Genomic DNA, 15,985 nt, shown 5'->3' with positions numbered 1-15,985 from the left:
TGACATGGAAACTGGCACGGTTATATCAAGACACATTTCTGTCCATACCTTTTAGATTTAAATATAGTCTGAGCGAAATTAGCTAAAGGTTATACTGACCTTCAAATAATATACACTGTGTTACAGCACAGCTTAGCTAAATTACAACAGCCCATTGTATTCTCTATTTAATCGCTGTCCTTACCCATATTCAAAAAAAAAGATGTGCCACTTCGCCCAACTTTATGATCATGACCATGTTCATGACTTTTGTCTTTTTTGCCAAATAACAACTTCATCCCAACTCAAAATGGCCCAAATAGGTTATATGGGAGTGTTGGTCTTCTATAGTATATAGCTGAACCTTACCTCTGGAATGTGCTGATAGAACACCTAAAGGGGCTTCCAAAAAAGAGCCCTGCTGCTGAATATATTTTTATTCTGACTTTATTTTAATCCTTTCTATTTTTTTTATGTCCTGCCACAGTGCTTTTATGTTATTTTTTTTAACAATTTCTTTATGTTGTGCACTTTGAGACTGGCCAACTGATATAAAGTGCTTTATAAATAAAGTGCATCTGTTTATATTATCATATTACCCTTCAAAGTGCTTTTCAAAAGAATTCCTGCTCTGAAAGTATTGTTTTTTTTCCCCATTTTTCGTTACATTACAACCACAAACTTAGATGTGAAAGACTATGGCATGGTAAAGTGGAGGTTAGTGATCTAGCAGGACCACAGCCATAAACATACAGTCAGCACTATAATAGAACGCGTTCAGTTTATGCATATTCATGTGCAGAATGGACCGGTCAAATCCCAGATCCAAATACAAGTAAGGATTGGCAAAATCTCAAACGTAATGTTCACAGATGCTCTGTTTTCCACCTGAGGGAGTTTAAATTTTTATGCAAATGCTGGGAAAGGCTTGGGTTCCCTTTTGTGCAGAGCTGGCTCTCTAAAGTAATGATTCAGGGAGCTGACAAAAACTGAACACCTGAGTTTCAAGAATTTTCATTAAGAAAACACGTCCACAAATTATATGCTCGATTTAAAATCCCAACAAAGCTCATTGAAGTTTGCCCTTGTTCAAGTCAAAATAGAAAAAAGATCAATGGATATGAATACTTTTTAAAATACTTTAAAAAAAAAAAATGGAAAGCTCAAAAAAATATAGACAAGATAGGTATCAGGTTAGCTAATGCATAAGTCAGCTTTCTCCTTTTTAAAGCAAAATAAGTTTAGGATCATGTATTCTTGAAAGGATTCTATAGAAAAGACCAAAATCAAGTAAAAAACTGTCCATTCATATTGGAAAAATACCTCAGCCACAATCTGAGAAGCTGCATTCCACAGAAACACCAAGGCAAAAGAAAACAAAGTCATCCAATCAGCCGTGGGTATACCAGAAACCCTCACAGAGAGAGGTCTTTTAATTTGTTTACAGTACAGTTCCCTAAAAGCTATCATATCTGCTGTTCTCCTACTGAGCTACAAGACAAATGAATTACTGGGTATTAAGTGCAGCAAACAGCAGTGCCTCTTCGGCCTGAACTGAAAAGAAATGCCACTGCTGAGATCCATTTTCAGCTACATAGGAGGGGAACTTAAGAGTCCTGCTCTCTCTTTATTACTCTCTCAATTTATTCCCCGACTTCACTTTTGCCTGCCCACTTCTTTCCGAAGCTGATAATCGGCTGCAGCAAATTAGCTTATCTACACTTAGGATTCAAGAAAACGAAGAAGTCAAGTAAACAAAACTCTCCTCTGTAATCCTTTATTTGTTTGTGTTTGCGTGACAAAAAAAAAGTTATTGCTCCTCTGTTGTTGTAATGCAGCAAGCAGGCAGAAGGCTCCACAGGCATCTTGATAACACTGGGGATTTTTATATTGCATGACTGACATTCATTCATCTGTATGTGGAAGGAGCCTAGTCCTCGGGGCAGGAAAGCTCTGTATGATTTTAAGTGATCAGTGAGCACTGGCTGTTTATTCTGGCTGTACTTCCACATCAGTACATCTCTGTGTCAGTCAAAGGTCTGGTGCCATGAGGAGAAAACTCAGCTCTCTGCTGGGTCTCTGCAGGCAAATTACATGGCAGATACAGTACCTGGCTGCACATCAGTAAAAACCCTTTTTATCGACCTGTACAGTCAGGGCACCAACCACTATTTAAATTTCCTTCAGTTTAGCAGTCATGCTGTGAATAGACGCCACAGGCACATACACTATAATGAATCATTGAAAACTTCAGCATCTGCTTTCTGTCTGTGACATATAACGGTTTGCACCACCAGCTTTATAATGCGTGAGATGCAAACGTCATGTTGTATTTGGGTTTTTAGAGATCATCTGTTAGTTTTTGTCACTCTTTCCAGAGGGAGTTTTCTGCCTTCGGACAACGTTTTTTTCGCAAGAAACACTAAATGTGTCACAACGGTTCAAGAGCAATAAATGCAAAACAAAGCATCCGTAGTGCTGGGTATTTGGAAGACTGTGTCGCCTCTGCAGGGCAAATAAAAATCCTACACTCAAATGGGCAAAGGCTGTCATAATTAAAAGAATAGTTTTTGACAACAAACAGTAGCAGCCAGACCCTGTCTCTACAACAAGCTTAGAGATATGGAAACAGGGAGATTTAAATGTTTGCTGCCCTCTTAACTTTTGCAAGTGTTTGTCCTAGAAGTTCGTTTGGACATAATTATGCTGACCATTTAAAAAAAAAAATCTTTCACATGAATAAATTACTTTATGAACCCTATAGGCTTTCTTCCTCCCCTTACTTCGAGATAAATAAGTTAGCAAATTATTTGCCATAATTTTTTCATTATCTGCTCTTTGTTCCCAATACAAGTGTATTTACAATTTCCAAAAATAATGTAAATGTAATGAAATAATATGTAACAAAGTAATATGTAGTGTATAGGCTTTGATTATTTCACATTATATGATTTCCATCTGGATCCACATCCTACTGTAATAAGCAAGGATCAAACTACCTCCTTTCCCCTGTGTAATTTGTGCCATGTTGGTAGTCATAATTTGATTGTCACTGCCATCACATTTTAACCTGAGATTTATATTTGCATAACTCTATTTAATCAGGATAATTACTAGGAAAACACAAAGTTACCGTGTAACTCCTTCGCAAAAATATTCAGATTGTTGGGAAGTTAAGAACCCCCAAGGTGCTTTTAGCTGTGATACATTGATAGCAAGCATTTTCTTTACCAGTAGAAAAGGTTACATCAATGTTTTGACCTATACATTGAATCAGAATGTATAAATAAATCAGTTAGGAGAGTGAAAGAGTAATTTTGGATAATGATAATAATAATCCACCCAAAAAAAGGGATTAAGGAGAGTTCACAAATATTTTTCTTAAATATAGAAATTATACATTATATACAGTGCCGTTGGATGCAGTAGTTTGCCCTGCAATCGAAAGGTTGCCGGTTCAACTCAACTGAGGGTGGTCAGAGGATTCAGTGTTGCCTTGCTTCTGTCAGTGAGTCCAAGGAAAGCTGTGGCTGCAACATTACCCACATTAGAGTGTAATTGTGAATGGGTGAATGACTGAATGTACGCTAAAGCACTTCGGTCAAGTCTGCTGACATGAAATTAAATAAAATTCAGTTTATTTATATTCCTCACACTAAGCATGCTTGTAGCGACAGTGGAGAGGAAAAACTCTTTTAACAGGAAGAAACCTCCAGCAGAACCAGGCTCGGTGTGAGCTGCCATCTGCCGAGGCCGACTGGGGTTCAAGGAGACAGAAGCAGAGATACAAAAAGCAGCTATAAAAGGCGGCCCCGTCCAGGAAACACACAGCCAGGCAGACGAGCTCTGAGCCAGCTCCCATGTCAGAGGATGAAGAGAGCACATCCAGCCAGTCACAGTCAGAGAAACAGGACTACACTGGAAAACAGGCCAATCTCCAACATCTATAAACAAGGGTGTTGATGGCAGCAGCACAGCTGATATTTCTCTCCAGGGTGGAGTCACAGCCAAACAGGAACAGGCAAGGCAAAGCTTCTATGAGAAAGAGCAGAGAACAGATTCTGCAGAGTGGGAGAATATAGATAGAATGAAGCAGAATGATGAAATGGGGGTCCCTATGTCCTCCAGAAGTCTAAGCGTATAGTAGCATAACTATAGAGACAGCTAAGGATAACCTGAGCCACTGTAACTATAATCTTTATCAAATCAAAATAGCACCATATAAGTACGGACCATTTACCATGTATCTGTACGTATACTTTAAATGGTGTTCATGAAGGACAATCTATATCTTGCAGAGTCCATTAATGAAACAGATAAATAGCCTGGGGTCCATTCGTCTCAATCATGCCCCTACCAGGGTCACTGGCATTTCCCACATGGGCATTGCAGTCTCCCAGTAGAATGATGGAATATCCGAGAGGGAAGTTATCCAGCATCCCTGCCAGAGAGGCTAAGAAACCTTGGTACTCTGTATTGCCACCTAATGAGATAACAGTCAGAGCCCTCTCTACTACATGAAGGCACCAAGGAGAACTCCAACACTAGACTGCTGAGCTTGGGAGAGTCAAGAAGACTAAGCCTAGCTCTCAGCCTCTGACTGTAGGTCACTCCAAAGTAGAAAAGAATTCAGCCTATCTCAAAGAGTTGTGTTCAAGAGCACAGGCTGTGCGTAGAAGTGAGCCCCACTATTTCTACAAGCTGCTGCTCCTTTCCCCCAAGCAAGGTAATATTTTAAGTAAATACATTATCAGAATGTTTTTTTTTCTTTTAATTCAGTTAGACCGAGTTAACATTATTTCTAAATTGTTATTAACTTTTTAAAATGCTTTGTGTGATGTTTCATACAAATGATTTTGTTTTATTATGTTTTAAGGAGCTAAAAACTTATATGATCTTTAAGATTTTTTTCTGATCTCTTTTTTGCTTCTTTATTATTTACATAAATAATCTATCATTAAGTCCCTATTTTGGTTGTAACTACTAAAAAAAAAATCAAAAGGAGAGACTATTACACAATTGTATATATTTTAAAAATATCTACAAAATTACAAAATAGGAATGCAGCATAGTTTCCTCTGATACTAAAATGAATAATGTTAAGTTCAACTCCCTTACCGTATACTGACACACAAGACCAAACAGAGAAAACCATATTTGATTGAACATAGAAATAGAAAATCTCTTTATTGTTCCACAATAGGGAAATTGTGGTGTTACAGCAGAAAAAAAGATTATAGCCTAACTGTTCACACAAATGTGAATTTTAAAGTCTATAAAAATTTGCAAATAAGTGACAGAGTTACAAAAATAAAAAAAATAAAATACTGTACTGTACGGAGAAAAACAGGCACATTTAGAAAAAGTCCAGAACAAAACTTCTGACCTGACAGTCTTCATCCACTCAGACGGTTGGAGACCAAAATGAAGATGAATTTCAATTCTGGTTAATATTTCAGTTATTAGCTCTTAAAAAAAAAGTATCCAGGCCTGGATACCTCAAACACGCATATTAGTCTGATTGAAGATGTAAGAGATGACTTATGAAGATAATAATAATGATGAAACTAACCACTCCTTTCACAAAAGTCACACTGATTTATTGTTACCATCTTATTACTGCCGCTTTGCATGTAAGAGAATCTGGAAATTAGTGTTGTCAGTAAAAGATGGGTAACATGATACAGGTATTGTCCAACATATGCAGCAGAGACAGCTGGTTTAGATTTTGGCCACTAAAACATATAGTTTCCAGTCAGTCTGCATGCTCCACCAGCAGGGCAGTGGGGAATGGATAAGAATTCAAAATGATGCACCCCAGGTGGATTCCAAACAGCTGAGAAATATCTATGTGATATTGATAGAAGAATATATATATATATATATATATATATATATATATATATATATATATATATATATATATATATATATATATATGTATAGTATGCATCTAGATTGGCTCTGACTGATCTTTTATCTCTTCTATTATGGAGCTACTTCAATTTTTAATCAAGGTTTATTAAAGGGGACTTAAAAAACAAGAGGGCTAACAAGGACAGGTTTGTAGACCAAAGACTTTTTTGAGAAGATGGCATCTAAATCTAAAGTTATGCACTGGAAAAATGGGAATAAAGTTTAAATTTATTTAAAATTGATTTTAAGAAGTTGTCAGATTAAATATCATTAATTCTTTTAACTTCTTTGTGTGCCTTTTTCTTCCATCTACAGTACAACCAGTTGTCATTAAGCACAACCAAACCCCATGAGACTCAGAGCAGGCTGAAGAAGTACAAAGCCATCACATCTGCTGATTAAAGCTCTAACGCATTCTGCTGCATGGCACTCAGGCCTGCATCATTAATGAAGAGCAGATATGATATCCTGTTTATAGAGAGGAGAGGCAGCTCATATTAAGCTTTACTCCATCGTGTCCCTTGCTCTGCTCTGTCCTGCAGACTTCAACTTACAGCAGGCTGTGGACGAGGATGTCCAACACCTAAAATCTGTGCAAGAATACAAACTAAACAGCATAAATCTATCTCTGATAGGCGGTAGTAGTAAAGACTGTGGTAGTAACATGACTAAATAAAAAAACATTATGGGGTAATATATACATTTGTAATGGAATGCATATACTGTGATCCATCTGTGTTGAGGTTTATCATTTGGCAGGTGATTATTGGAGTAGATGAGGGAGAAATGGTACCTAATCAGCTAATTCTAAGATTGTTGTATTTTTCCCACAGCATCTGGTTCAGGTTTTATGATTATATTGTGGTTGGAATGTAAAACATCATTCAGCGAGCTTATCTTGCCCGTCATACACTTTAGATCACCTCTGCAATAAATATTCTAATATACTATTACTTCTGGTCTCTCCTTGTGTTTTTTGTAATCATAGAAAACATCTGAATTACTGTGTGCTCTACTGTTAAGAATGATATGTTTAGACAAATTATAGGCAAGGCATTTTAAAATGATACAGCTGCACAAAATAATCCTCCACAGCTCCACCCCTAACGCAAACACACACAGTTGTCTCTATCTTTGTGGGGCCTTTCCATTGACTTCCATTCATTTCTACAGCCTAAAAGTGACCCTTACCCTAAACATAACTATTACTGGCTCATACCTAACCCTATCCAGAACCTTAGCTCAATTCTCAGCATAGTCCTAAACATGACCCCTGGCCCAAAAACAGCAATTCCCCTCATGGTGTCCAGGCATTGGGCCCCAACAGGAACAGTCGGTCCCCACAACATGCTATTGTTCCAGAAAATAGGCCCTGCAATGAATTAAAAACAAGAACCTACACACTCTCTCTCTCCCCTTTGTGCTCGACTGAAGTTTTATAATTAAATTGTCATAGCATAGACTGCTCTTGGGCTGGCTGCTGTTCAATATGCAGATGACTCAAATGATTTGTCACTGTTTACTTGCCTTTGTGTAGATGTGACAGTGTTGCGGCTCAGGAGCTAAGAGAGGCTTAGGGGAAGTGCAAATCTGAGAAAAATAAACAGAGTTTGCACAAGAGCGCTTCTGATGAATAATTAGTCCTTTCTATGTTCTTGGTGGATAATCCAATTAGAGTTTTTAATAATTATTAACTCGCTGTATTTTAATTAGTTACTAAGACAATGGCAGTCACATGGTAAAACTTCACAAATGGGATTAACAGGATTAACAGTATCTCACTATGTGTCAAACCATTAGCTTAGCATTTTTGTTTGTTTGTTTTTTTTTCCTTTATAGACATTTACTTAATTTTACAGGTGCACAGCTCCAGTAGTCATTTGGAAAGTGGACTGCATTCTAGGATGGGTCCATTACATGATGGACAGATGGATTAATCATTAATGCACATAATTTTAAATCATTACTTAGGATTACCCTAAAGTGTATGTTTCTGGTTTCCCAAAGATAGCAAGAGTGTCAACAAACAAGATACATGAACAAGATGAGAATTATAAGGCCTACATAGCTTAGATCCCACTGTGCTTCCCTCTTCATTTACTGCAGATTCAAAATAAATATCTGTATCATTTCTCTCTGTATTTCCAGCCATGCCTATGGGGAAATATTTTTTCCCCCAGGGAAATGTTAAATATGTAAATACTGTGGGAAAGACCTCTCCTCTGTCCTTTGACTGTCCAGAGCCCTGAATTTGATTTCCATTCCCACATTTAACTGCAGCTGACCATACTCGCTCTAAAGTCGTGTAAAGTGGTCTGGCTGCCGTACAAACATTTTTGCTAAAGCTTGGCCAGATTTGTTCTGTGGCTCCGTAGAGTGGGCCAAAACCAACAGATGGGTAGAGCAGAGGAAACGTTGCTGCAGTGTTTGTCCAAAACACCACGCTGAGCGGGTGCCCCTCCTCAGAGACTCAACACTTGGCCCTACATCCACTGGGCTGATGCCAGGAGAGACAGAGATCGTACGATAGCGAGGGACCAAAGAACAAACAGTTGGGAAAATAGATGAAAGTCGGCATTTGATACCCTAGAAGACCTGCGGCGTAATCTCTGTAGCACATTGTAAACGTATTTATATCTTGAGAACTATGCCATGTTTTGTAACATAAGAACCAAAAATGTCTTTTCCCCTGGGAAGTTTATGCATTAGACATGAGGTAATGTATAACCATGAAGTACAGAAAATAATGTGTTACTTTTTGTTTTTTTTCATGTAAAAATCTGAAAAGTGTGGAATGCATCTGTACTTAGAATTTATCAGTCAAACTGCTGTCACTGCAGTTACAGCTGCAGACTTTTTACTTATTCTTTTTCATGGCATTCAGGGAAGGTCAGACAGTCATGTGAATCAAAGACTGGTCCACTAGCGTTGGATCATATCACTGCTGTTTGTAGCTGCTGAAAGTGAATAAAAACGTTTTCAGGCTTGTGGTAAAAACTGCTAGTACCAGAACATAAAACTATATATTGATTCCAGGCAAGGTTATAACACCTTAAGCTAGCATCTGTATTTAAAAACTGTTTTGCCACCATTCAGTAAAAAAAAAATTTATTAATCAGAGCTTGCTGTTTTCCTTGTACTTAAACAAATCCAACATACTAGATTTTTAAAATCAGTGGAGTTTAATTCCTTTATGTAAATATATAAATTTTTCATAGTTTTATCGTAACAGCTCTGCAGAAGCGGAGATCACAGCTTGTGTTTGGTGTCTGTCTTCTGAAAAGCCCCCTGGACCGGCTTCTGTGATTGACTGATTCTGTGTGTGCAGCTTCTAAAGTTCAGGTTTTCCCAGTGACTCTAAAGAAACTTCATGTGCATCAAGCCAAACACGCAACATGAAACATGTCCAAAGCTTCAAAACACACAGTGCAAGATTTGTAATAAATATATATAATGTTGCATTAAAAATGAAATAAATTTTTTTGTCAGGAAACATACTGTATCCAGAACTTTTGAAGCGGCTCCGTTTAAGCTTCAACTAATTCACTCTATTAAAATAAACTCTTGTACTATAATTGTTTTTACAATCCAATTGTAAAGAGAGAGACTAACCAATTACCAATGGGCTTGCACAACTTAGCTTGATTATCAAACTATTACAGGGTAAAAAACTGAACAATGTGATAACTAATGCCAGTTTGCAGGAAACTACCCTGGCATCCATTTCTCTTGGCTGTTGGATGAGTACCCAGAATCAGCTCATGCATGAACAGGAAAAACATGCAAGCTCCAAGTAGAAGCCAGAATTTCCTTGTTGCAAGGCAACGGTGCTAATAACTCTGACACTGTGCAGAATTAATAAAATTATAAATAAACAGAGTTCCCTTAACAATATAGTCAATAAAGCATGCTATGCTATGCAGACCAATGAGAGTGGCACTATTTTACTTTTAGAAAAATGTTCATTGAACATGATAGAGTGATAGGCAACAACAGGGAAATAGGAATCATGAGTCATATCAGCCTTAAATATATTCACGCATATCATATATGAATTGACCTTTACTCTAATGGACAATTCATTTAAAAACATACTTATCTGGTTACTTTTTGCATTAATCCTTTTTAGAGGAGTTAAATTCTGTGCAATCTATGATCCTGCATTTGATATTCGTTCTTTATTATTTTACTGTGAGCAACAGACCAGTCCAATGCGATGGAACCCCCAAGATCTGGTCAAGAACAAGTTTCATTTCCCCTGGATGTTGCTGCTAAATGAATGTGCACAGCGTGATCAGAGTCTGCAGTGGAGCACTGAAGCATCTTTTCTCATGAGTATGGTTCAACAGCCAGAGGTAAAAAATGCAGCCGGTGATAAAGTGTGCTTGGTGCACACATTATAAGTGGATTTACCCCCAACCCCCTCCTAAATTATACCGATTATTTTCTAGGGGTCGAGGTAAGGCAGGAAAATTCATTGCCGAAACTCCAGACAGCTGCTATGTTTAAAAGCTCTGCACTAATGTTTAAAAATATATGCTCCTGTTATTTGCACAACAGATGACACAGAGGAAACAGATGCCAATGTCTCCACCACCAATTAAAACAGGCATCATTTTTTAGGGTCTTATTCAAACATTATGGCAGCTATTAACAGCTACCAGGAGTGTACAAAAAGCTGAAAAAAACAAACAGGGAAAAAAAAAAACAGTTATATCGGTTTGGATAACAAAACACACACAAACATGGATATATAGAAATTAAGAAATAGCTTCCCTTTGAGCGGCCTATAAGCTTATAGCATAAATTTTAACTTTTTTTCTTTCTATTTTCGGTAAACATTTGGCCCATTTACCAAGTCAAATTATTTCTATAGATGTTTTGTATATCAGATGCGCGTTTGCTAAATGTGGAGAACAAATAAGTGATATAATACTTAGAAACTGGATCACTTAGGATTGATAATGGATGTTTACTATCACTACTAATGGATCTTTTAGACAAGACATGGTTTGAACTGTGCTTGACATAAGGTTCCGCTCATTTGTGCTCCACTGGCTGAATGGATGGCTATTTGTTTGTCGTCAGTAGTTAGAAGAAAAAGCAGTGGATGCAAAAAACCCTAAATCCAGCAGCGACCGCAATCTCAAACCTGGGTCAAGCCGTTTAGGCAATTCAGACGGCCTCAGTACTATAGTAGCGTTTGCTTTATTTAACTTCCTGAGCTTTCTGACTGGTGGCCAGATGGCCCACTTTCTATTGACCAGGTGTGCAGTCTGAGGTCAATTTTGAACTATGCTCAACTTTGACCATGGTATGCACTGCAAAGCAGTGTGCTGCATTGCACTTCGGATTTGTTAGTTGTAGCAATAAACTGCCCTTGTGTGGCACTAACCTTTGAAAATAATGTGCATTACTGAGTTCTTTTCTGAAAAAAAAACACCCTTTTCACTTTATAAACTGTAGGTTAATCGTTCATTTAACTAACCTTAGGGAGGTTACAGTAGATGGAGAATGTATAATCAGACTCTTTGCTGATTAATACTGTAATACAGTGGATAAAAGATCATCCACCAAACATCGACTACAGTTATGTCGTTTTTCTGAGCCTATGCTCAATGCAATGTCATAGGCATAAGTAAACTTCTGGCATAACTAAAGCCAGACATATTCTTTGGCTGCTTTAGCCCATTCCTTCTAAATCTTTGACATGAAGAGCTTTAAAAGTTACTTTTAATAATTTTATGACATGGTTGTTTGAGGCATTTCAGTGTTGTTCTGTTTTCTTCGAACTCTTCATTCATCTATAAATCATTTTTATCTGAACTCATCACTGATCGTGGTTTTTTTTTCTGCAGTTTAAAATTGAAACACAGGAATTTTTTTACATTAATACGCTAAAAAAATAAAAAATAAAAATATTCATAGTGCTTCAACTTCATATTCCACAACCACAAACTGAATATTTTTATTTCATTTTTATTTAATCATGCATCACAAATAGATTTATAACTATGAAGTATGAAGGAAAGTTATATGGCAAATATTCCTCTTACCTCTGATCCCTGTACTCTAAAAACAAACTAATTAGAACCTTTTAAAGTAATTTAAAGCTTTAAAGGAATTCATCTTTATATAATGCTATCTGTGCCAGGATTTCAGTTCTTTAAAAGTCTAATGGGGAGCTTTTAAATACATTTCCTCCAAATAGAAAAAAGTATGAAAGAACTCCAGACCAACAAACCGTATACATCGAACCATACACCCAGACTTAAACGACCTAAAAGTTTGCTTTGCACCACAAACAGCTCAGACTGCAGAGTCCCTTTGCAGAGTGAAGTACGTTTTATATTACTGTACACTTACAGCCAGAGGCACAACAGAAATGTGTGTCTTTATATACTTTATATAAGAAAATGCATATAATTTTAAGATGTATGAATAGAAGCTTACTGCAGCATGTCTTTTTAAATACACGGCCATTAATCAGTGCTGAAGTTGCTTAACACATTTATGACAGCAGGGATTCAATTATGGTTTCATTCTCCAGCGTCTTTTAGATACTAGCTGAAAACAACAACCCTGAGCTCTTGAAGACTAATGCAACAGTGCTTTGAAGCAAGAAGGTAGAGATGTTTGCAGCCTTTCTTTGACGATGGAAGTAGAGAAGGAACGATCACATGTATGCAAGAATAATGACCTTTTACTACCTGATGGGTTACATTATTGAGCTGCTTTAAACAGGAAAACTTTTTTCCTTCCTCATGCCCAGTTTTAAATGCACCTTGGCTGACTGAAAAACCAACACTGTCGGTAGCAGTATGTTTTCAGAAAAGACATTCAAATAGGTGCAATTTTATTATCAGATACAGAATTCAAAATCAAAGCACAAGCTACACTGCTTCACAAAAAACATTTTTTTTTTTCCACAGGCAGATGAGAGGCTTTGTGATGAAAAGTGAATTTGCGCCAAACACAAAGAGAGTGGATTTGCTCTCGTTCAACAAAGATAATGGATGGTTAAAAAAAAAAAACAGGGGAAATCACTCCCTTATCTTTTCCCAACCTCTGTTTTTATGCTTTGAGTCTGACTTCAAAGCGACGTGAAGCTGAAAGTCACCCTGTTGTGTGGGTGGGAAGCTTCTACTTTCTTTGTTGGTAGGTCTGCAGTACACCGCGCACCTGTTAGAACAGGACAGAAATATAAAACTATGGCAGCAGTTTGGGTTCTAGCATTTAATTTACCGAACTGACAGCTACTCTCATTACTGTACGTATGAATGCACTGCAGAATCACATGGTTGACTTGACATGACATGGATGGAGGCATGCATGGCAAGTATAATGTTTAGTAAATGTCAGAATTTTACTACTACTGTCATTGAGCTTTTTTTCATTTTAGCCAGACATGCCCTGTTAAAGACAATAATAATAAATTTTGCAAGACTCAGCTTTATTTTGTCTATTGTTTTTCTTTCTTCTAGAGTCTATCATAGTGAGTGTTGACGACTGTCACTGAACTATTTTTTGTCATAAATTAATATGATCACATGGGATATCATTTTTTTTTTTTTCATCGATCAACATTTCATGCAGCATTTTTTATTATTCACTTCAAACTGTGATGGTGGGCCTTCATCCGAAAATCTGAGCAGAGAATGGAACCTAAGACTCTGATTTTGTAGTAATGCTCACTTGGTCCACTGCCAGGGAGATAATTGTATTGACCCACTGCTAGGTTTTACTCCTGTGTCAATGGAGAAGTCAAACACTTTGTGCTCAGTTAGTCAAATTTAAACTGGGGAATTGGCCCATTAACCAGTTTAAGGGACATGAATTCAGGAATTTATTTGAAAGTTAGAATTTATGGTTTATTTCTTTATTTTATTTTCTTAATTTTGCTGCAGCTTCTAATTTTGTAGGCTCAAATTGGTTTTATGGTTCAAGAGTTTCTTAAGTTTCTATTACTTTTAACATGAATTGATATTAACCAGAAATACAGAAAAAAAAACACACAAAACATCTGATTCCATCACACATTTATCTTGCTACTTTGGTCGGGGCAACCGTTGCTCATTAGGTAAGGTTTTGTTCTGTAACACCACCTGCCCTGAGTCCTTGGGCAAAACATTTGACCCGTATTGCCAGCTTTAGGTGATCAGAGGGCCCGGTTGCGCTGATGTATGGTAGCCACGCCTTCGTACATCTCCCCGAGGGCAGCAGGGGCTACAATATAGCTTTCAACTATCAGTGTGGGAATATGTCTGCAAATGGGTGAATGACTGAATGTAGTACAAAGCACTTTAGGGTCCTTAGACTTGGTGAGACACAGATAGACAAACGTAGCATCTCCAGACCTCCTGCATTACATTAACGCACAGCCATATAGTACATAAATATATAATGTATAGTATATAATATATTGTAAGTTTATATTGTATATAACTATAGATTCTGTATTCTGTATATCTATCTAATTTGTCTGCACCATCAACACCAAGCCAAATTCCTTGTAAGGGCAAAAACCTTAGCAATAAACTTGACTCTGATTAAACAAAGTGAAATCCTTACAATGTCAGCAGAGCAAATTGTTTTAAGAAAATGTGAGGTGAGCTAAGATGCAAAGCACATGGAAATCACAGTTAGTAAATCCAACACTAAAATACTTATTGATGACATGTGAAGGTGTGAATTGGTTTATCCAAGGTAAATAAAGTTCAGTACAAATCAAAGTAAATGATAATAATATAACCAGAAAATATATTAATTATTAAGAATCATTTGATTATTTAAAATTGTGTTGTTGGGGGTAAAAAAAAAAAAAACACAACTCATATATTTTATACTCAGTTTGAGTCTTTCTTGTTTTCATACATCCAGACCTGAAGACTGGATATGAAACAGATTCAAGACTTTTCCCTTAAATGTGTGTTTCATGTATTTCTTATTAACCCAATAATACTGACCAACATAAAAACAGCTATTCCAATAAAAGCTTGTGGACAAGATGTGAGTGAAATGGCAAATAAAACTGCTCAAAGATGACTTACTGATCCTCCGGCTTCTGAAATCAGGCCCATTTTCAGACAAGCATGGCTGTTTTACATCACTGTCAAACCACAGTTCTTTCGGTTATTGATTTTTTGTCTAATTTCATCACGGACAAATTGAAAAGAAAACAGGGGAAAACCATTAAAAAGAAAACATTAACAAAAGTAATGTAATATCGGCTTATCCAAAGCAATTCTGGTGTGTAGCGAAGGGTGACTGCTTTATCTGTATCAGGTCTGTCAGTATGTTAATGAAAGTAGTGGGCTAGATAGGGAAAGAGTTGGCTGGCACCTAGCAGGAAAGCAGCCTCCCTTGGGATCTTGCATATCTCCATCAGGACATGTGGTGGTTGCGGACAACTGGTGGTGGACCAGAAGGAAAGAGGGGGGTTGTCAGTGGGCTCCAGCGGATGCCAAAAAGATCACAGCCACCTGCTCCAGGAGTAAGTATCCTACTGACAGAACTCCTGAAGCCAAAACAGAGTTTTCAGTCGGCGTCTGAAGCAAACTGTGGGCGATGTCATCACCATCACCCTTTTTATATTTTTCTTTAAAGGAAAACCACATCAAAAGTGCATCTTGTATGTGCCTGGCAGGGAGAACAGAGAACTCTGATGAAGCACACCTCTATTAGGCAGACTTTAACTGGAGACTAGCACTGAAACTGACCTTTGGAAAATAGTCTACATGGCTGCTCATGATTAAAGAAACTGAAATGGAATGCAAAACAAGGCCATCTGTAGAGTTGGAAGGAGACACCTAGTGAGCAAAATGTAAAAGATTTTTACACAAAAAGTGATGCCTTTTTTTAACTAGATTTCATTCCCTTCTCTGTGTATTAATTAGATTAAGTCTCGGTGTGCAACTTCAGTATACAGCAAACCGAATGAAAATTGTTTCCAGAGAGACGCAGTGCTACAGTAGTTGTTCAGAATACTTTTTAACCTGCTTTGAAGGAGCGAGTCGCTTCTTTTTCTCCAACTCTCTTCAAAGTGCATCTTTAACCCAAACCAACAATGTAAGATGCCTCAGGACAGTTT

General features: G+C 37.3%; 1 protein-coding gene across 1 annotated transcript in view; it reads right to left on the bottom strand.

Annotated features, from left to right (window-relative positions):
- Positions 1-15,985, bottom strand: part of macrod2 (mono-ADP ribosylhydrolase 2) — a 578,860-nt gene that overhangs the window by 225,354 nt on the left and 337,521 nt on the right. The window lies entirely within an intron of this gene.

The sequence above is a fragment of the Cyprinodon tularosa genome, unplaced genomic scaffold (genome assembly GCF_016077235.1).
Source record: "Cyprinodon tularosa strain WSP-4 unplaced genomic scaffold, ASM1607723v1 ctg116, whole genome shotgun sequence".
Lineage (NCBI taxonomy): Eukaryota > Metazoa > Chordata > Actinopteri > Cyprinodontiformes > Cyprinodontidae > Cyprinodon > Cyprinodon tularosa.
This window is presented reverse-complemented; position numbering and strand designations above follow the sequence as displayed.